The sequence below is a fragment of the Silurus meridionalis genome, chromosome 10, assembly GCF_014805685.1.
Source record: "Silurus meridionalis isolate SWU-2019-XX chromosome 10, ASM1480568v1, whole genome shotgun sequence".
NCBI lineage: Eukaryota > Metazoa > Chordata > Actinopteri > Siluriformes > Siluridae > Silurus > Silurus meridionalis.
In genome coordinates, this window is record NC_060893.1 from 26,082,838 (window position 1) to 26,106,568 (window position 23,731).

Here is a 23,731-nt window from a genome sequence, read left to right on the forward strand (position 1 = left end):
AATTTGCACTGCTACTAATCCAGCTGTAATCCAGTGGTACTGCTTGTATTCACTGGTCTGGAAGTGGAGAACAAACCCTTTCCCGGGCTGAGACAAGCTAGCTAGCTTCGTGGTTGGCCGACCTCCTCACAATGTCTAGCTTTTCTGGAAAATGTATTTTTAAGTATGTCCACGACCAAATCAATTTCTCTTCCTCCGCAGGCGTAAAAAAGTCTAACTCAGATGTATTAATGTGTGCAGAGCTACACACGTGTTTTACCAGTTAAACTTGACTGTAACAGTTTCCCTCTGACCAACCAATCAGAGGACGGAAAAATCCTGATGCTATTCTGGGCTAGCTAGCTGCCATGTAAGGTGAATATGAAATCTGATTGGTTAAAGTAACTGAGCTATTTCTTAAGGAGACAATAGTAAAAAGGCCAGCAGTACAGATTTTGAAGGCCCTGGGCAGATTAGATTGACATGGCAGCACATAGAGGCTGAAATCCGATTGAACAAAATATCTAACATACACATACATGTACTGGAAGCAGTGCAGCCAAGAGAAACACTATGAAATTAAGAGAATATACTGTTGGGAATAAATTAATACAATTTTAAGGAAAAAAGATTAGAATTTAGGTTGTAAATGTATTTCAGTGCTTCTGATGGTGTTTAGGCCTGAAGAGAAGGCTTTGCTGGCCCTGACCGCCAACCACTGGTTTTATATATATATATATATTACACACACACACCCACACAGGCACATATATGCCTATATTATAATTTAATACTTACTTACAAAAAACAAAGACATGGTCTGTAGCCTGTGAAAGCTTCTCCTGTTTGAGCTGCTAAATTTACAGCACTCTGATCCAATAGTGTCATAAATAAATGGGAAATATTTTACTTTAAGCAGCACTACGGTGGCAATAAGCGTATGACATCAGCATTTAAGATTTTATATGTACCCTGTTCTTAATCCCTTATCTTAGTTTCGTGACTATTTCTACTCTTCTGAGCCAGGTCATGTCATGCAATCTTCAAAGTGTTAAAGCAAAGGAATCTCTAAAACAGCAGATAGAGATTAAAAGATGCAATTTTTGCAGATCACCTCTGAAAGTCCCTGCCTAATTGAGCTTTTTTGTGTCATTAAATTATGTGTGTTTATGTGCTGACCATGTAAAACAGCCTGTACTGAGAGATTGTACTGTGTAATGAAAGATTATAGTCAGCACAAATCCGTTTTAATAGAAAATTCTGGATTGTGTAGGACCATCAACTAAAACCCACAATTATGATTAAAAATTTTACTTAATTTTTACTAAAATATGTGCTGCCACCTGGTTCCCTGAAATGTTTTTTATGCATACGCTTAAATAGAAATCAGTGGTTAAAGCCCATCAGAAAATATCAGCATTTTCTGTTTCAGTGCAGCATGGTTTTCCTGTTGCAACCTTCCTCGTTCCCCTTAGATAAAAGGTAGCCCATGTCATCCCCTGCTTTTGGGCAAAGCCTTGTTTTGAGGCACAGAGTTAACGCAAATCAGCCATCTGTTCTACAAACTCTATTCCAAAAAAGTTGGGACACTGTACAAATTGTTGCACTAAAGGTTTTATATTTTATATAAAAAATATTATATATTTTATTTTTTTAATAAAAATGTTCAAACACAAATGTTACCTGCATTAATGCTGTTAAAATTAATTTGCGTTAACACATTCATTTTGACAGCCTTGATTAATATATTCATACAAAACAAATTGTACATGTTCTTTAACGAATGTACCCAGGCTAAAGATCCACCATATAGAACACAAGCAGAGAAAAGATGATGATGATCATGTGATCAGGAATGTCTCTGTTCTCAGTCATGTTTACATCACTGACTCCCTCTGTCTCATCCTTGTTAACCTCAGACTTCTTACTGCCTTCTGCCTGCTCATTGTGACCTTCAGAAACTAGTCCACATCTGTGGTGTGAGAGAGACAAGAAATGATACACCAGTGGATTAAAAAAGCAGCACAATGACAGGAAACAGGTTGAAGTGCTGAAAACGGCACAATGAGAAGATAAAATATTGATCATGTCACTAAATAGTTTAAAACTAAAGTGACGAGTCTGTTTTGAAAACAAAGAAAGTACAGATATTTGTGTAAAAAATACCCAAATTAAAATACATCAAATTTTGACAATTTCCGTCCAATTTCAAATTTACCATTTATCTCCAAGGTAGTGGAAAAGTGTATTGCAATTCAAATTCATAAATATCTCGCCAACAGTAACTTGTATGAACAATTCCAATCTGGTTTTCGTCCCCACCACAGCACTGAGACTGCTCTTGTCAGGATAACCAATGATTTACTGTTGGCAGACGATTCTGGGCTTTTAACTATACTTGTCCTCCTTGACTTGAGCGCTGCCTTTGATACTGTCTCACATAAGATACTTCTTGACAGGTTAGCTTCCATTGGTATTACTGGCACTGCTCTGTCTTGGTTTATGTCATATTTATCTGGACGCAGTCAGCGTATTCAATTAAAAGGTTTTAGTTCAAGATTATCAACAGTCACCACTGGTGTACCCCAGGGCTCTGTATTGGGCCCGCTTCTTTTATTATATATATGCTCCTCTTGGTTACATTTTAAGGAAATATGGTGTTAATTTTCACTGCTATGCGGATGACACCCAACTTTACCTGTCTGCCAAACCCACCGGTTCTTTTCCTCCACCATCCTTAACAAGCTGTCTATCTGAAATTAAAGACTGGCTTTTAGCGAACTTATTGAAGGTAAATGGCAACAAAACTGAGGCTTTGCTGGTTGGCACTAAATCTGTTATGTCTAAACCTAACTGTTTCTCTCTCACCATTGATAATACCACAATCTGTCCTTCCTCTCAGGTTAAAAGCTTGGGTGTCATCATGGATAGTACACTATCTTTTGAAGCACAAATTAATAATATCACGCGGACTGCATACTTTCATTTGCGGAACATTAACCGTCTTCGTCCCTTTCTTTCAAATTATAATACTGCTGTTCTTATCCACGCACTAGTCACTTCACGTATAGACTACTGCAATGCACTTCTCACAGGTATTCCTTCCAAATTGCTGAATAAAACTGCTTCAGATGGTTCAGAAACTGCTTCAGATGGTTCAGAACTCCGCAGCCCGTGTTCTCTCTAGAACACCTTATACGGCTCACATCTCTCCGGTTCTTCAGCAATTAGACTGGCTTCCAGTAAAGTATAGAGTAGAATTTAAAATCTTGCTACTCACTTATAAGGCACTTCATAATCTTGCACCACAATATCTTACTCAACTTCTTCATGTCTACACTCCTTCACGCGCACTTAGATCTTCATCTTCAATTTCTCTTGTGGCACCTTGGATTCGACTGACTACCATGGGTGCCAGATCTTTTTGTTATGCTGCCCCCCGACTATGGAACTCTCTTCCCCTTGATGTTCGCAATAGCGAGTGCTTGTTGACCTTTAAAAAACGTCTTAAGACATATCTTTTTATACAGGCCTTTTTATAAAATGTTTTATTGAGATTTAAATGAATTTTACATGCATATGTTTCTCTGTTGTGTGTTCTGTTTTATGCAATGACCTGTATATTGTCTGTAAGGTGACCTTGGGTGTTTTGAAAGGCGCCATGAAATAAAATGCATTATTATTATTATTAAAAAATTTAAGTAAAAAGTGAAAGTAAAAAGTTGAAAATAAAATACATAGTGAAGTAAAATACTGATACCAAAAAATCTATCAAAGTACAGTAACAAAGCGTTTGTAATTCATTACTTCTCATCTTTTAATAAACTGTATATAAAAATGTCAATGCAAACAGCAGAAGTGTTTAAACACATGCAGGAGAAGAAAATCCCTAATCAGATCAACACACACACTGAAGGATGTTTGCATCTGATTGACACGTGTTCATGTTCCAGTGAAATCTGTCAGTTTGACAATTACATGATAGAAGTCTGTAAGGAATGTTTTATCCTCTGCCGCTTGGGCAGGATTCTGTCCCCTTAATTCAGCATTTCCGTCTCGATCTCTGCTCTCCTACGTATACGAGGAAGTCTCAATGAAACATGCGAGTTGGCTTTCAGAGAGAAGTTCCAAAGTTTATTGTCTCACACATGAAGATATACTTCCAAAGAGAATGAGAGAAAGGGGGTGGGCTGCCAGGTGTGTGTGTGTGTGTGTGTATGTGTGTGTGTGTGTATGTGTGTGTGTGTGTGTTAACAGAAGAGAAAGTTAGGAGAGATGACTCCACAAGGTCATGTTGAGCCTGCAAAAGATAAGCCTAAAACAGAAATACAGGAACCACTGTGTGTGTACGAGCAAAGTAACACATGCCACAAAAGGATAGTTCAGGATATGGTCAACAGAAACATACAAAAAGGTTATTCTAGAAGCATACAGCAGAATCATTATAACTACTAATGGCAACAAGATACATATTACCAGACTGTGAGAACATAAAAACTGTTAACGATAATAACTCCACATCTGGTCATTTTATTCGTTTAGCAGAAGCAACAAAATGTGGATTAGCCATACCAAACAGCAACAGTTTGGCTTTTCTCACAGCGTAAGCGTATAAAGAGAGGATATAGACAAGAACTGAGTGTTCTGGGTCAACCTAATCTAGAACTTGTGATCAAGGATATCTTACAATTCCCCCGTTTTATCCATGATAAATAAGAATGGATAAATCACAACTTAAACAATCATACATGTCGCATAGGAATAGAATAATATTCAGGACCACGAGGGACAGGTTGCATGGACCTGCTGTGTGCTGACGAGCCATCTAGTTGGCGTATTGCCAGAAGGTGTTGTAGTGTGGGTGAGCCTGGGTGGGAATCCCAGCCCCAAGACTGATGAGAAAGACAACCATACCGGTCACTGGTTGTGTTACTTCCCTTGATTGATGAGAGGTTGTTGTTCTGTTCATCGCAGCTTTTCTTGACACGTCCTGCAGTTGTGAGGATGCCTGAAGAGTTGGCACAGAAAGGTCTGAGGAGTTGTCACTGGACCTCAATAGATGATGACAGAGGGGAACAGGAACCGATACACATCTCCTAGAGAACTTATGGGGAGGTCAAAAGGCTATGCTTCTGTAACATAAAGAAAAATAGTAATACACAGGGAACATGTACACACAATTAAGAGGGATCACTTCCAGTGGGACATTTCTTGATTCTGGTAGCATGAATCCACTGTGAAAAAAGGTCAGTTAATACACCTGTGCGTGTGATCGCAACTATATCTGCTGGCCCCTCATATATGCATTCACCCAATCGCCTGGGTTTAATCAGAAAAGCATCTTCCACCCGGAAGGGATGGGATTGTGTCACAGATATGACAGGTATAGATTTGGAGATCAATTTATAATGTTTTGACAGTGTGTCAATCAGGGCAGCAGAATACTCGGCGATGTGCACATCCAGATCAGCTGTACCTATTGCTGGTTTACCTTTTTTCCAGGGCGTTGGAAATGGTCGCCCAAAAATAATTTCGTGTGGTGATAGGTGGACGTCTTTTCGCAGAGTCATTCTTATTTCGGCAAAGACTGCAGATAGTAAGTCTACCCAATTTTTTGTTACCTGTAGCTTACATGGCCTTAGTCAGTTTTTCCTTAATCGTCTGGTTATTTCGCCCTACGATACCGGAGGACTGAGGGTGATAGGGAATATGGAAACGTCATGACAAGGATAGGTATTTACATAAGTCCTGTGTTACCTTCGCAGTAAATGGTGTTCCTTTGTCTAAATCAATCGCTTGAGGAACACCATATCGTGATTATGAGCTTCATTATTTTATTAGATTTACTGATCAATTATTGCTCCTGTACAGTCATTTATGGTTCTGATGCACAAGGAAAAATGTGAACAAAATCCTGACTTAGCAATAATATTAACTATAAGAATATAAGAGTTTTATTCCACACTGAGACCAATGAAGACGAGGTGAAGTAAAAATACAGTGGAACCTCGGGTTACGAGTTTAATTGGTTCCATCACTTTACTCTTAACCTGAAAAGCTCGTATCCCGATACAAATTTTCCCAGGCTTCTTTGTTGGCGGCATGGTGATAGGAATACGTACAGTATTTAAAGTTCAGTAATTCCACACTGTTAGAGTGACGGATGTGTATGTGCTGCGAGCGCAGCGAGAGCACGTGGCGATACGTAAAAACTAACCTGCCTGCGATTTTTCGCGCAACGCTCGTATCCTAAAAATTTCTCGTAACTAGAGGCAACATTTTTTATGAATTGCGACTCTTAACCTGAATTTTACGTATCCAGGGGCGCTCGTAACCCGAGGTTCCACTGTATTTAGAAGCAAAGATTGAACAATAAAATTCTTCTATTTCTTTTTTCTCAATAAAAAATCTGAAGAGAAGAAAGATGATCCATCAGATCCCTCAGGTGAGTAAATCTCATATTGGTTTGTTGAACTAATATTTACTGTATTATTCATTAACCCTCTAAATCTCTATGTAGAAAAGACCTTCTGTATCACTCCTTCAGACACTTAGGATGTAACAGTCTGTCACTGAAGGAGCTGCTCAACAATGAAACGGTTTCATACAGGGGGTGAGAGTACTCCCTGTACTCCCAGTACTCTGTACACCCTGTCATCATCATCTGTGATCAGACCGACAATGGCAGAGTCATCAGAGAACTTTTGCAGGTGACAGACTATGAAGAGAAACGAGGCTAGAACCGTTCCCTGCAGGGCTCCAGTGTTGTAGACAATCATGGCAGACTCACAGTCACGAGTCCTCACATACTGTGGTGTGTCTGTGAGGAAGTCCAGTACACAAACAGACAGATGACAGGCAAGGCTGGCCTGTTAGGGTGGGACGGTATCCATTCCACTCGGGAAGGTGATGCTCTCATTTCTTGTAGTATAGGTCATAGTCTCAGAACAGCACTAGTTAATAAGTGACTGTCTAGAGCCAAGGCCAGGGAGCAGACGGACAGGCCAAACTGACCGTCTGCTAGCTGCACAGAGTCGTCACTCAGGATCCACCAAATCGAGACTGTGTCTGTCCCCCGAGCGAAACCAAAATATAGGAATTCTTAGAAAGTCTGTTTTAGTAACCTGATTAACATTGAATTAAATAGGACTGAACGCTCACTCTGATCTAAAGATAGGATTGTTGAATATTAGATTCTCTCACGTCAAAAGCGCTTACTATAAACAAAATTATTACCGACCAGGAGTTTAATATAATGTGTTTGACAGAAACGTAGATTAAACCGAATGAATACTTAGCATTAAATGAGGCGAGTCCTCCTGGGTATAGTTACATACACCAACCCCGTCTAAATGGCAGAGGAGGTGAAGTCGCAGCTATTTATAATAATAATCTAATCGTCACACAAAAGACTAAACACAAATGTAAAACATTTGAAGTTCTTTACACCAGCATAAAATATTCAGTGTCTGAAAGCAGGTCAAGTCAGTTAATTCCACTAATTATTATTTATAGACCCCAGGGCCCTACTCTGATTTTCTGATAGAATTTGCAGATTTCATTACAAATCTAGCTACTTCTTTAGACAAAGCATTAATTGTTGGAGACTTTAATATTCATTTTGATAATCAGGAAGACTCCTTAAGAGCAGCAGTTGTGTCCATTCTAGATTCAGTTGGAATTAATCAGAATGTTATAGGACCCACTCATAGTGGTGGACACACTCTCGATTTGTTGTTAACATTTGGATTAAAAAAAAAGTAAAAAACTTAGTCATAATTCCACAGTCTGAAGCTATTTCAGACCATTATCTAATCTCGTTTAAAATTTGCCTTAGTCATTGCATTTCTACCTCACCACGTTACCGTGTTAGCGTACTTTCACGTCAGCTACAGCAGCGCGTTTATTAACAATCTTCCACAAATTATGATATTAGATAGATCTCCGTCAGACCCGCAGAGCTCGACTGGGCCACTGAACATCTAGAAACAACGTTACGTTACACTCTAGATGATGTAGCTCCCTTAAGACCAAAATGATCAGGAGAAAAATTAGCACAGTGGTATAATGATCATACACACCTTAAAACAGACCACTCGAAAATTAGAGCGTAAATGGCGTCAAACAAAATTAACAGTATTTCAAATAGCATGAAAGGAGAGCCTCCTAAATTATAGAAAATCTCTTAGTGCTGCTAGATCAGCATATTTCTCCACCCTCATAGAAAATAACAAGTATAATCCTAAATTTTTATTCAGCACGGTAGCAGAATTAACAGAGAATAAAAGCACTGCCCTCACATGCACACTATCATTAGGTAGTAATGATTTCATGAACTTTTTTAATAATAAAATTGAAAACATCAGGCAAGAAATCCAGACGGTTAATATAAATCGAAATTATTTTACAAGTAACCCTGTAGACAGCAGTGTAATTATAGCAGACAATTAACCACAAAGCTTCACTCCTATTCATGAAAGTGACATAATTTCATTAATTTCCACATCAAAATCATCAACCTGCATTCTCGATCCAAGTTTCTTTAAACAGATAGCTCCAGAGGTAATTAAACCTGTTTTAAAAAAATAAACTCTTCCATTAGCACTGGTTATGTACCTAAATCCTTCAAACTGGCAGTTATCCACCCCCCAATTAGGAAACCTGACCTTGACCCATGTCAGTTGTCCAACTACAGACCAATATCAAATCTCCCCTTTATCTCCAAAATTTTAGAAAAGGTTGTAGCACAGCACTTCTGCTCACACCTGCTTATGAATAACATTTTGAAATGTATCAGTCAGGATTTCGCCTCATCATAGCACACGGACGGCGCTAGTTAAGGTGGTAAATGACCTGTTATTGGCCTCTGATCAGGGTTTTGTCTCCTTACTTGTTTTGCTCGACCTTAGTGCAGCTTTTGACACCATTGATCACACTATACTGCTTGCTAGACTTGAGAATGTTGTAGGAATAAAGGAACAGCTCTCTCTTGGCTCAGGTCTTATTTGACTGATCGCTATCAGTTTGTGGATGTAAATGGTGAGTTCTCCACACTCTATGAGGTAAAGTTTGGTGTTCCTCAAGGATCTGTCTTAGGCCCACTGCTTTTCTCTTTATATATGCTGCCTCTTGGTGAAATTATTCATAAACATGGGATTTGCTTCCATTGCTATGCTGATGACACACAGCTGTATATTTCAGCAAAGCCAGATGAGAGAGATCAGCTTAACAATGTTGAGAAGTGTGTAAAGGACATTAGACAGTGGATGCTTGATAACTTCGTTCTGCTCAACTCAGATAAGACGGAAGTACTTTTACTAGGACCACATGCAGCTAGAAGCAAACTTTCTGATTACGTAGCATCTCTGGATGGTGTTTCTGTTTCAGCATGTACGGCTGTCAAAGACCTTGGTGTGATTATTGACCCAGGTCTTTCCTTTGAGTCTCACGTGAATAATATCACCAGGATCGCCTTCTTTCACCTTAGAAATATTGCTAAAATTAGAAATATGATGTTGTTACAGGATGCAGAAAAACTAGTTCATGCTTTTGTTACTTCTAGATTAGACTACTGTAATGCTTTACTGTCTGTGTGCAAATAAGCGCATAAATAAGCAATAAGCGGAATGCAGCAGCAAGAGTCCTCACTAGAGCTATGAAATATGACCACATCACCCCGGTTTTAATCAGTCTACACTGGCTCCCAATCAAATCTCGCATTGATTATAAAATACTACTACTGACGTATAAAGCACTAAACGGTCTCGCACCGCAGTATCTGAGTGAACTCCTGTACCAGTATGATCCTCCACGCCTACTTAGATCAAAAGGTGCTGGCTATCTGTTGGTTTCTCAAATAATGAAGACTACAGCAGGGGGCAGATCTTTCTCTTATAAAGCCCCACAGTAATGGAACAGCCTTCCAAGCAGTGTTCGGGACTCAGACACAGTCTCAGTGTTTAAGTCAAGGTTGAAAACACATTTATTTAGTCAAGCCTTTGATCAGTAAATTTTTTCTTAGGTAAAGGCTCAGATCTGGAGGGAACATGGATATAGAGTGTTTGGTGAACTGAGATATTTGTATGCTGTTGTCCCCCCACATTCACACGTTCATTCAGGTTTGTTGACAGTGTTGTGGTGGGTCGTCTCTTATCCCAGAGATCCCTCATGTCTGTGTTACCTTCTGGTTCTCCCTTTTAGTTATGCTGCCATAGCGAGTCCAAACTGCACAGTGACATTAACTTTCATACAACAATAAGGACACTTAATAATCCATATCCTTCTCTTCCTGTCACCCTCTTCTCTCTCTCTCTCTCTCTCGGCCGTGTTAAACTTGCTCCTGAGGCTCCAGTGACCACTGTTCCTGCCCCTCTCCCCTCCGTGGATCTCCCCACTTCGTCCAGGTCTGCCTTTGGATAGTGTTCTCTTCGACTGGAGGCCACTCTGTGCAGCTTGGGACGGTTTCTCATCAATGCCTTGGGTGGTTCCATAAAATTCCAGAGTAAGAATGGGTGCTTTGAGGATGGATTGGACTGTAGATAATGTCAACAGTCTCCTACACTGACTCAGGAATACAGTTCAATTCTGATCATCATCACTGTACACCACAACATTGTATATCTGCTACAAATGGACATTCGGTGTAACCCAGATGAGGATGGGTTCCCTTTTGAGTCTGGTTCCTCTTAAGGTTTCTTCCTTATGCCATCTCGGGAGTTTTTCCTTGCCACAGTTGCTCATCAGGGACAAACTTACTTATAAAGAACATATTCACTTTTATTTACCACATTATTTGTGTAAAGCTGCTTTGATACAATATTCATTGTTAAAAGCGCTATACAAATAAAAATGAATTGAATTGAATTGAATCACTCACAGTTGATTTGTCCACTCCTATATTGCTCCTTGGTAGAAAGTCCCAGATGCATAGAAGCGCAGCCCAATGAAGACCTGTTCCTCCACAGACAGAATGTGACTCCTTTGGGTTCTCCGATGAAGTTTTGGCCTGACAAGGTCTGCAATGTAAATATCTTAATATCAGCATTCCCAAAGAGAAAGTAAGCATACAGTTCTTCAGTGGTGTATTGCTCCAGTGGTTGTGCACGCTCAACATACACCCTTTGATGGTATCCTCTTCCACCAAAACGGTGGTAAGGATGGACAATACCTGCCATGTGAGTGCCTCTCTCTAAGTCCTCTGAGAAAGGCTGAATATAAGATGGCTGTCAAATACCCACACACCAATTGGCTGACATGCTGTGGCTTGTGTTCAATTAAATCAATCATGCCCAAGGCCTATAAATACTATGTTCACTGCAACAGATGAGGTCGAACCATGGACTCAAAAGGACCTAATTTCACTGTTGCAGAAACCCATGCACTGCAGGAGGGTGTCATTATGCCTCAAGTGCCACTATGCCTCAATAGTAGGAAGCTCTGTTGCAGGTTGAATGGTGACTAACAAAAGGAGGAAAGACATTTGGGTTAAAATCACCCAGAATGTGAATGCAATGGGGTCTGGCCAGAAGAGGACCTTGGAGCAAGTAAAATTTAGATGGAAGAATCGGAGGGCCAGAGCAACAAGTGACCCAAACAGGCAACAAACCCTTCAAGAAAGGCAAATACACAAATCAAATCAAATTTTATTTGTCACATATACATACATACTGTCACGGTGTGAGTGAAACAAAAGGCAGAAGCCGGAGTACAGCTCGCTCGGGTTTTAATGGCATGCGTGAGAGAGAGAGATACACACACGCGCACACACACACACACACACACGCACACGTGCGCACATAAACACACGGCAGTCCTTAGGTTGAGAGAGATAGTCCGAGTAGCGCATTGGGAGAAGCGTAGCTGACCCGAGATGCACAGGGAGGAAGCGCAGCCGATGCGGGATTCTGGAGTCCGGATGAAGCGGATGAAAGAAGTCCTGTATGAAAACCGGAACGCCAAAACATGCAGTACGGGAAGTCCAACATAAACAATAACGAACGCGGAGTGAATGTGAGTGAGGGGTTTATGTAGGAGCGGGGTGGAGTAATAATGAGCATCAGGTGTGCCTCGTTAAACCTGGAGCTTCAGAGAGAGTGGAGGCATGAGTGATGATGAGCTCCAGGTGTGCGTGGTTAAACCTGGAGCTCTATGGAGAGTGGAGGCATAGCGAGCCACCAAAGGGGGCGTGGCAGGTGGTTCCCTGACACATACAGAGTACAACATGCAGTGAAATGCTTTGTACGACTGTTCGGCATGAGAGAATAGGATGGGGAGATGAAATAAAACTAAGAAAAAGAAGGCAGATAAATAAAACAATAAACTATGTAAAATATATATATAAAAAAAAAATTAAGTAAACAGTAATCACATAAGGTGGTTGATGTGATTGCCCTTAAAGTGAACGTGTGCGGTATGGAGTGGTATAAAGTGAATGTGTGCAGTATGGTGTGGTATAAAGTGCACTGTGCTGTGCAAGTCCACAGTTAAAGTGACTGTCCAGGGTTTAAAGTGTTGTAGTGTGAAAAGAAAAATAAATAAAACAATTGCAGAAGTGTGATGATGAGAGAGAGTGACCAGCTTTTTGATCCAGCTTTTAGATCCTGGGTGTTTCCTGGTTTAAACTCCGAATGGCCTGCGGGAAGAAGCTCCTCCTCATTCTCTCTGTGTTCGCTTTTAGAGAGCGGAAGCGTTTCCCTGAGACCAACTAAAGAAAAGAGTCTATTGTTGGGATGGCTCTTTTCAATCCTTTTCAATCTTCCTGGCTCTGGTCATGCACCGTGTGCTGTAGATGTCCTGCAGGCTGGGAGCTCGGTGTGGCTGGTACGTTCAGCTGAAAGCACCACCCTCTCGAGGGCTTGCCTGTCCTGCATGGTCTTGTTCAAGAACCAGGAAGTGATGTTACCCATCAGAACGCTCTCAATGGTGCAAGTGTAAAAATTATTTAGCACCTCAGAGGGTAGTTTAAAGTCCCTTAAGCGTCTCAGATGGTACAGACGCTGCCTTCTTCACCAGGTTGTTGGTATGGCAGGACCAAGACAGGTCCTGTGTGATGTGAACACCTAGGTACCGGAAACTGTCCAGTCTCTCCACTGGGATCCCATTGATGTTTATCGGTTGGTATGACCGCTCCTGCTTCGTGCTGAAGTCCACGATCAACTCCTTAGTCTTGCTGACTTTCAGGAGAAGGTTGTTCTCCTGGCACAATCTCTCCAGGTTTTTAACCTCCTGTAGGTAGGCCGTCTCATCGTTGTTGGAGATCAGGCCCACCACAACAGTGTCGGCAGCAAACTTGATGATGGTGGTGAAGCTGGAAGTGGCCACACAGTTATATGTGTACAGTGAGTACAGCAGGGGGCTCAGAACACAACCCTGGGGAGCTCCAGTGCTGAGGGTGAGGGTGGATGAGGTGTGTTTTCCCACCCGTACGGCTTGTGGTCTGTCAGAACCCGACCTGTGATGCCATCTGGTCCTGCTGCCTTCCTGGTATTCACTCTCTTGAATGCCCTCCTCACGTCATGTTCTAAGATGGTGAACATGTTCACCTCTCTGGCTCTCTCGGCGTGCACGCTGTTTGTGCCGCTAGCACCACTAGCCTGGTTAGCTGCAGCCTCGAAATGAGCGTAAAAGGTGTTTAGCTCGTCTGCTGATCCTGATGAATCCCACAACCACTTCTGTAAACAGATGTGGTTCTGGACATTATTGGAGGTAAAAACTCTAAAGCTCAGCATGGGATTCAAGATGTTGTAGGGGATGGTGAGCCTACGATTGTAGAGGAAAGTGAGCCAGTTCCTCCTAATGCAGAGGAAACATTCATTCTGGATCTCAGCCCTATTATTGAAATACAACCTGAATCCTCACTGGTAGAGCCAGTCACAGGAGCTCAGAAAAGAGGCTTTGCTGAATAATAATGTTGATGCCCTATTAATTACTTCTAAAACGAGAGACTGAAAGAGCAGAAGCACAGATACTCCTGGCAGAGGAACACATCAAGCTGACCAAACTGCAGCAAACCAAAGCAAAACGTCAGATCCGCCTCCTAAAAGCAGGGCTTGGAAATGCTGGTCTCTCCTCCTTAGATGAAAAAGAACCCTGAACATTCTTTATTTTGTTAAAAAAAATAAAATGGCTAAATGTCCAATATTTAAGACTTTTTCAAAATATCCACAATGTATTTGTTAATGTATATTTGTTTTATTTTTTGTGACTCAAATGAGGGGTCATAAAAAAAATTATGAATGGAAGTGGATGTTTGTTATTTTTGTGTTTTGTCTCAAAATAAAAAAAACCTCTTACAGTGACCCCATGTTGGTTCTTCTACCTGTTCTTTACATAGCTGGTAGCCCACGTTGTGATATGTTGTCCCATTGAGATCACAGGTAATCCTGATTTGGTAATCTTGAAAACTGTGTATCTGGATCAGGGTGATCCAGTTAAATGTTGCTTTGATAAACCGGCATAAAAGTTAGATGGCTTTCCAAATCCGGATCATTTTGATCTAGATTAAACTTTTTGAACAACTGGCCCCTTGAATTCAGGTCAAGAGCTTAAGATAATATTCACATAAAACATCAGAAGGTTTTCTACATTTTTATACTTTTTTAATATATTGAGTCGTCCTTTCCCCAATTAAATATGAATCATTTACATTTTGTCATTTCACAGCATACTTAAAATAATTTAGCATCCATGGTGCTGTTGAAGCTTCTCATCTACCAAAAAAACATGCAAAACACAAACAAAAAATGTAAACATGACAAGAACCAGGAACCAGGAAGAAGCTAATGGGGAAGCAAGAAACAGTCAACAAAAGCATCACAAGGTGATACTGGATAAACTGGAATTTCAACAGTGGAAATTAATTAGCAGAAAACAGGGGTGTGTGTGTGTGTGTGTGTGTGTGTGTGTGTGTGTGTGTGTGTGTGTGTGTGTGTGTGTGTGATCTGAGATTTTATAAGGCTGATGAGTAATGCTTGTGTTGACTCATATAGTTGTGCTTAGTCTTCCTTTGTCTCTCAAAGGTGTTTCTGCATGTTTGTATCACCAAACTGTCCACCTATAAATAAGCATGCAGTGAGAAGTGGCATGCGCCATTGTGTTTTATCATTTACCATTTTTAATCTATTACTGCTACAAACACAAACTTAAACATGTTTCTATTGCAGTTCTCTTCTTCATGTATTAATGTGTGTGTTCAGTAGATGTTGGTGGTGTTGCTGCAGTAGTGAATCTCCTTCTTACAAACCTGGCAGATTAAAGTGTTTGATTTCCAGGTGTAAAATATTTCCACATGATGATTCTGTGTTTCTGCACTACATTTCACAATCACTGTAGTGTTCAGGTGTCTGATTACACCTGGAGCTGCTGAATGACGTTACAACATAACAACAAATCACAGTAGAGAGGGGGAGGAGAAGCATATGTAAACTTGTAACATATGTAAATTTAACAAGCAAAACACACACACATTTACTTTGTGATGAAACTGGACTACTAGTATACTAGTACTAGTATCAATCTGATCTTATTGTTACTTTCAATATTAGGATTGATCTTCATGCATCTAATACACATTGTCCTCCAATTCCAACATTCCACCTGTAAAAGAGAAAGTAAAAGCTACCTGCATCCTGCTGATTCTTCTGACAACTTTAAACGGAGGCTACCAAATGAACCTTATCAACTTTTTATTTTATTTAAATTTATATTATACTGAAGACATTTTCTTCTCTCTCCAAGGTAAGGCTCAGGTTTTAGTTCTTATCTTTTTATGAATGTTAATCTTTATGTTTGGACTAACAAAACACCGCTACTGCTGTAACAATAAATAAATAAATAAATAAATAAATAAATAAATAAATAAATAACGAATCAGTGTGTTCATTATAATGGTGTAAAGTGTTGTTGAAGCTGGATTTTTTAGCTTATATATTGCTAACTGGGTGCTAATGACGTATGTTCTCAGCAGGTTTGAGTAGTGTTAAGAAGTCATGTGATCTCCAGGAATTCCAGATTGTCCTATTTAATAACAAATAAACACTAAAACAGGGTTAACCTTACATTAACCCCGTTTTAGTGTTTGTTATAGAATAAAAAAAATTTAGCAGTGCTGAGAGAAAATAAATGTTCATGTTAATATTAAACTCTACACTGGGTTTAGGGCAGTTTGGGGTCCCCAATTCACTACCTTAATTTTTAAATATATAAAATATTTATCCTTCACAGTCTCTTTAAAATCCCTGTATACAGATGTGTGCTAATAGCTGCTGTTTTTTTATTTGTTGGTTAATGATATGTACACATGACATGACCAAAAAAAAAAAAAACATACATGTATTTATTTTCCTTTCTTTAATTTAATGGCAGTGTGAATTCATTTTCCCAAAGCAACTTAAACCCTCTGGAGTCTGAGGGTGTTTTTGACCCCTTGAGGGATTTTGACATGCTCTTATATTTGGTTCTTTTTAGTTGCTTTTAAAATATATTATTGACAAAATATTTATTACACTGTATTCAGCACAAACTGGGCTACCATAATATGTAAACAACTTATATGTGTGTGTTTGTATTTTTGACAAAATAAGGTTTATGCGTTGTTTTTCAAAAAGCTAAAAAAAACCCTCACTAAAATAAGGCCACAAAACCGATAGTAAACATGTTTTCCTGAGACTTTTTGAGAACAGAGCTTCTAATGTAGGTTTTTTTATTTTTAATCATGTGAAAATCATCCTGCCTGCTCATTCACATTAAACAATACTTTGATTTAAAATTTAAAAGACACTTTCTACTTTGAAAGGCCATATGCGAAGAGGCGTCGACATGCTGTGACTGACAGCTTCGTAGACAATGGGTCGCATAATGAGCTGTCGATTACATAATGAGCTGTGGATCACTGAGTCAGGATCACAGTGAGAAGTACAGTACTACAACAAGGAATGTGTTTCCTTTGTGGTTTATTTAAAATACACATTAGCAAGGACAGCATTAAAAAGGGAATTGTGTAACAATAAAACAATACAGTACAGTATGTATAAAAAATAAAGAGTGCAACAAAAACTAACACAATACAATACAGTAGGGTTCCGCAAATCCTAGCCTGTAGAGCTACAATACTATGCATTAAATAATAATAGTGTATCCATTTGAGGAATCGGCAAGAACAAACAACGTGAACCCCCACTTAGTCGGCTTGGCTTTCATGTACTGTGTCCTCCAAGTGTTAGCTTTGCATGCTACCATCCTCTCATCCACGGCTAAATGTCTTCTAGGATGATAAATTGCTTTGCATGTCTTACGGATTGTGTCCATAAGCGGTTTCACTCTGAACAGACAGTCATGTTCAGATGTGCCCCTTTCTGTCTGCATCTGGGTGACTCGTGTACATTCCACGAAATTGTCCTGTATCTGTCCCTTGACATTATTGTTGCTGGAAAGGGTACTGTGAAAATGCTGCTCTGTCACCAGTAGTCTATGATGGAGGGCAACTTTTCCATTGCCATGTAAAATAAGAGCCCAATGTAGTGATACATCTCACTCATGGTTACATCTCTCCATTTGTATTTGCGTCCCTTGGCTATTGACTTGGCAGCTTGAGCATTTGTGTTGTGGCACAGAGTTGAAACAACACTCTCCGGGGAAAAACATTTTAAATAGACTTAATGGAGAATGAGAGTCAGAAGACCTCAGTTGAGGTCCAGGTTCAGGTGCGGGTCCAGGTTCATGTGCGGGTAGGAATCGCAGAGTCTGTGGAACTGTGTCGTTATCTGTCTGATCCTTCCATGACATGGTGGACTGTGTGTGCTGCCTTTGCCTTTTTTTGAGCAGGTGCTTGATCACATCTGTTTATGAAACACACACACACACACACACACACACACACACACACTGTTTTACCTGTGAATAGAACTGTTTTACCTGTGAATAGCGAGGGGGGTGTCCGGTCGCAGCTCATTATCAGATAATCTGTGCCTCTACTTGGTTTCACATGATTTATATTAATTGGAAACACGTTTTTTATTTTACCGACTTATTCTAAAACTACACACTTCAAGCTGTCTAAAGATATATTTTTTATTTTGTGTGTCAGCTATTGGCTGAGTTTCAGCGCTTTTTGATGACGTGTTTCTAAACGAAGATCACACAGACAAAGGCTACAGATGCTGCCCCCTGATTATTTTATTCATTTAAAAAAAATACAACGTTTTGTTTATATAGTGAGCATACACAAATGAAAGTAGACCCTTTACAGATTTAAATGATGTATTACTTTGACATGTTTGATCAAATATGACAGAGCAGTTTAAGCTCTTTTTGCTGGCGTCTGGAAAAAAAAGCACGTTTGGGTGCCGGCGGCGAATCAGACTGAATTTAAATATATATGTATAAATTAAGTCCCAATAGTTGTTTCCCTAATAAGTGAGCCAGTGGCAATTGTGGAGGAAAAACGTCTCTAGGTTACGACCGTAATCCTAGTTCCCCGAGGGAACGAGACGCTTTGGAACGAGAGCATTGTAACGCTATGGGAACGCCCCTGCGTGACCGCGCTCTGAACCACGTGTGTAATCTGACCAATAGGCGTTGGGACGTGACATCATCTGATCATCATCACTGTACACCACAACATTGTATATCTGCTACAAATGGACATTTGGTGTAACCCAGATGAGGATGGGTTTCCTCTTGAGTCTGGTTCCTCTCAAGGTTTCTTCCTTATGCCATCTCAGGGAGTTTTTCCTTGACACAGTTGCCACCGGCTTGCTCATCAGGGACAAACTTACTCATAAAGAACATATTAATTTTTAATCACTACATTATCTGTGTAAAGCTGCTTTGAGACAATGTTCATTGTTAAAAGCACAATACAAATAAAAATGAATAAAATTGAATTGAATCATGGACGGGCAATATCGCGTAAACAGGAAGCTACAAATGGCTGCGAGATGGACAAGACGCTAGCTCCTGCGAGAGAAGGTAAGGGATGCAGGGAGTGTGGCACGAAGACGCAGCATCTTGTTCCCTCTGGGAACTAGGGTTACGGTTGTAACCTAGAGACGTTCCTTCAGAAACTCGAGCTGTGTCGTAACGCTATGGGAAGTCGTAACACTAGTGTCCAGTGCTCGCACCCCAAAAACACTGCTATCATCTCCAGGCAATTTATGTGCCATGAGAGACGTTGGCCGCTTCACAGACCTTGGGCGGAGTGGCCACATCTAAGGCTCGAAGGGCACGCCACGAGACCTTGATAGTACGATATCGGTTTCCCCTGAGGGAGAACCCCCTGCCCAGGAGCCACCACTGGAGGGGCCTCATGTGCAGGAGGCTGAGCGGGATTACGCTGGACACTGCTGCCATGAGACCCAGCAGCCTCTGGAACTGCTTCACAGTGAGTGGCTGGCCTTCCCGCACTCTTTCGACAGTGATGAGGATGACTTCAACCCGAGCAGGTGACAACCGTGCCTGCATCCTGGTCGAGTCCCACATCACGGCCAAAAAGTGGTTCTCTGTGCTGGAGAAAGCACGCTTTTGCTGGCTTTTAGTCGAAACCCAAGCAACAACCAATCGTCAATGTAATTGAAAATGCGGATGCCCTGGAGCTGCAGCGGGGTCAGTGCTGCATCGACGCATTTCGTGAAGGTGCGGGGCAAGAGTGCTAGGCCGAATGGGAGGACCCGATATTGTAAGCTTCGCCCCCAAAAGCAAGCTTTGGGAACCTCCATACTGAGACTTTAGGCGGAAGTGGAGGGAGATGCCCGCTGGAGGGAGGCCGTGGCAGAGCCAACGTGGCAGAGCCAGCGGCCTGGCCTCTGGTGGTGCAGGAGAGGGACGGGCACTGTAGCGTGAGGTGTAAACCGCCCCCCCGACCATAGATAGTCAGGATCTATACACCACAGCCCGTTTGTTGGAGGTGAGGGTGACCCTCAGGTCATCCTGCTCCTTCTTAGGCCTAGAGCGTCGCGGAGATCGGGTGGCGACGCTGTTTCTGGGCTTTGCGGTGCCTGGAAGGACCAGGCTGGGGCTGCCGCCGAACAGCCCCATGAGATCGGCGAGGGAGGTACTGCTGAAACGCAGCCGACTGCTTTTTCGACTCCTGAAACTTGTTTACGACCACTGTCACAGCGTCGCCAAACAGTTCATCATCCGCCGATGACAACACGTCCCCAGGAGTGTGCGCACTTCTTGTTCCAGGACCAGAGCCTGCTCAGGTCCCACCAGGGTGGGACACATCCCGTTGAAACAGGGAGGAGAGGACGCGAACTGAATCGTGTAACCGTCCTCTATAGTCTGCAGGACCCACCTGGAGACTTCTGGCAGATCCTCCCAAGCTCTCAGAAAGTTCCTCAGGGGAACCAGTCCCTAGGGGCTTGCCTCTGACCAACTTAGAGCAGCTGGGGTGTAGCCCTGCAGCTGATGACACCTCACGAGAGGCGGCGGAACCCCCCATCCACAACGAACCTTCGGGTGGAAAGATGGGGAGCGAACCGCTGAAGGAAAGCTGCGCCCTGAAGCACACCTTGTGGCAGGACTGGCAGACCGGCCTCCATGACCCGAACTGCCAGAGCAGCGTACTGCGGCCGTTGACACCTCCTAAAGAGTTTGTTGGAGGCAAGGGTGACCCTCAGGTCATCCTGCTCCTTCTTGGGCCTAGAGCGTCGCGGAGATGGGGTGGCGACGCTCTGTTTCTGGGTTTTGCGTTGCCCGGAAGGACCGGGCTGGGGCTGCCGCCAAACAGCCCCACGAGATTGGCGAGGGAGGAAGGTACTGATAAAATGCAGCCGACTGCTTTTTTGACTCCTGGAACTCGTTTACGACCGCCGTCACAGCGTCGCCAAACATTTCATCGCCTGCCGATGACGTCACGTCCTAATGCCTATTGGTCAGATTACACACGTGGTTCAGAGCGCGTTCACGCAGGGGAGTTCCCATAGCGTTACGACACAGCTCGAGTTCCCAAAGGGGAACTCAGAGATGGTGTGAGAAAAAAACATGGTGTGAAACCAGACTTAAAAGGCAACTCATCCTCATCTTCAACACTAAATGTCCATTTAACAGTTCAGTGATGGATGCTTAAATGCTGAACTGTTCACACAAACTGTGGTTCTGAGCACATTGTAATTGGCACAATGTGTAAATTGTACATAAAAAGAGAATTATATATTTGGAATTATCAAACACATTTTATTCACAAAAACATAGAACACATATCCAATGTTTAAACTAAATAAATTTACCATTTTAAGAAGAAATAAGGTCATATTGAAATTGATAGGACCAACACATCTTAAAAAGGTTGGGACAGAGGCATCGTCATGCGCATCTTTTGCCAGTTCGTCTGCTTTGATTTCCTGTTCTGTGCTGCATGTTCTTTAGTTTTGTTCCCTGCCGTGGATAACGACGAGGATGTTTTCTTGATACCTGTTTAGTCCCTAGAAGGTGTTACCATGTTCTGACTGTAGATTTATTTTTACTTTCGGCTTCTTGGATGCTTTTGTTTTTTTCACGTTCTGCATTTAACACCATAGACTTTTCTTCAACCTTTTGTTTGTCTCTGCAAACAGGTTCAAACACGCCCTCATAACAAACCACCAGTGCCTCTGCTCACATGCAGCCAATCTGGGTTTGAGCCATGTTCTCTGACATTCAGTGCTTTACACAACATTTTCACACGAGTATTTTAGAATCAGTGTGAGATGTTATTTGGAGCAGTGTAAATGATTAAAACAGCTGATGTGCTCTAGTAAGAACTCTTTGGACTAACTGAAGCCTATTTATGCACTTACTCCAACACCCAGACAGTAAAGCAATACATTAGTCTAATCTAACCTTTTCTAGAATCTTGGAGATAAAGGGGAGGTTTGATATTGGACTGTAGTTGGACTCTGTCTCACTGAGACCTGGATTAAACCAAATGATTATATGAGTCTAAGCAGTCGACACCGTCAGGATATGTTTATAAGCATGAGCCCGTCAGACTGGTCGTGGGGGGTGTAGGAACCATTTATACTGCTTCTCTTAATGTTAGTCAGATGTTAGGATTCAGCTTTAAATCATTTGAAGTGCTCGTTCTTAAAGTTGTACTTTCAGACATACATAGAAAACTCGCTCTGGTCACCGTGTACAGACCCCCAGGACCCTCGCTGATTTTCTTCAAGAGTTTGCTTGTTTTCTATCAGATCTCTTGATCAATTTTGATAAAGTGCTGCTTGTAGGAGATTTTAATATTCATGTAGATGATGTAAGCGATGCTCTAGGATTATCATTTGTTGACTTATTAAACTCTTTTGGGGTTAAACAAAACGTCACCAGACCAACTCATCGCTTTAACCACACACTAGACTTAATAATATCCCACGGAGCAGACGTCACTGATATAGATATTTTACCTCAGGTGATGACATCACAGACCATTACCTCATACTGTACACACTACCGGTAGAGCAGATTAGCCGTGTTGCACCACGTTATCGACCTGGTAGGACTATTGTTCCAACCACTAAGGACAGATTCATAAATAACCTGCCTGATTTATCTCAATTTCTCACTAAACCCATAACTACTATTAATCTTGATGAGATAACTAAGAACATAGACCTTATCCTCACTAGCACATTAGACACTGTTGCCCCATCCGGTTAAAAAGGTTAGAGAACAAGCACCTGCACCTTGGTATAATAGTCATACATGCCCTCAAGAGAACAGCACGTAATCTGGAGAAAATGGAGAAAACTAAATTGGAGGTATTTAGAATCGCGTATAAAGACAGTATGCTCAGCTACAGACAGGCGCTAAAAGCTGCTAGAGCTGAACACCTGAGCAAACTTATAGAAAACAACAAAAACAATCCCAGGTTCCTTTTCAGTACAGTAGCTAAACTAACTACAAATCAGGGCTCTGAAAATTGTGTTCCATCACAGTTTAGTAGTGAGGACTTTATGATTTTCTTCACTGAAAAATAGATAACATTAGAAAAACAATTGTGGCAGTTCAACCTCTGACAGCATCTCCTGAGACAGTGTTACCTTCAACTCCACAACTCCACTGTTTTACATGTATAGGACAGGAAGAGCTGTATAATGTTATTGCCAAAGCTAAATCGACAACATGTCAGTTAGATCCAATTCCTACTAAATTACTGAAGGAAGTGTTATATACAACTGGTGAGCCTCTTCTAAATATTATTAACTCCTCACTATCTTTAGGTCACGTCCTAAATCCCTCAAGTTAGCAGTTATTAAGCCCCTCATTAAAAACCTAATCTGGATCCAAACACGTTATCAAATTACAGACCAATTTCAAATCTCCCATTTATGTCTAAGATTTTAGAAAAGATTGTCGCTGCACAGTTATGTTCCTACCTGCAAGAGAACAATATCTTTGAAGAATTTCAGTCAGGTTTTAGGCCCCATCATAGCACAGAAACTGCTCTAGTTAAAATAACTAATGACCTGTTTTAGCTTCAGACCAAGGCTTCATCTCGCTGTTGGTTTTACTAGATCTTAGTGCTGCATTCGACACTATAGACCATGATCTCCTCTAGATCGCTTACAAAATTACATCGGCATTCAGGGACAGGCATTAAGCTGGTTTAAATCCTACCTGTCCGATCGTTACCATTTCGTAGATTTGAATGGAGAGCTATCCAGGCTAATGCAAGTAAATTATGGCGTGCCGCAAGGTTCAGTTCTAGGACCCCTGCTCTTCACAATATACATGCTTCCGTTAGGAAATATTATTAGAAGGCATGGAATTAGCTTCCATT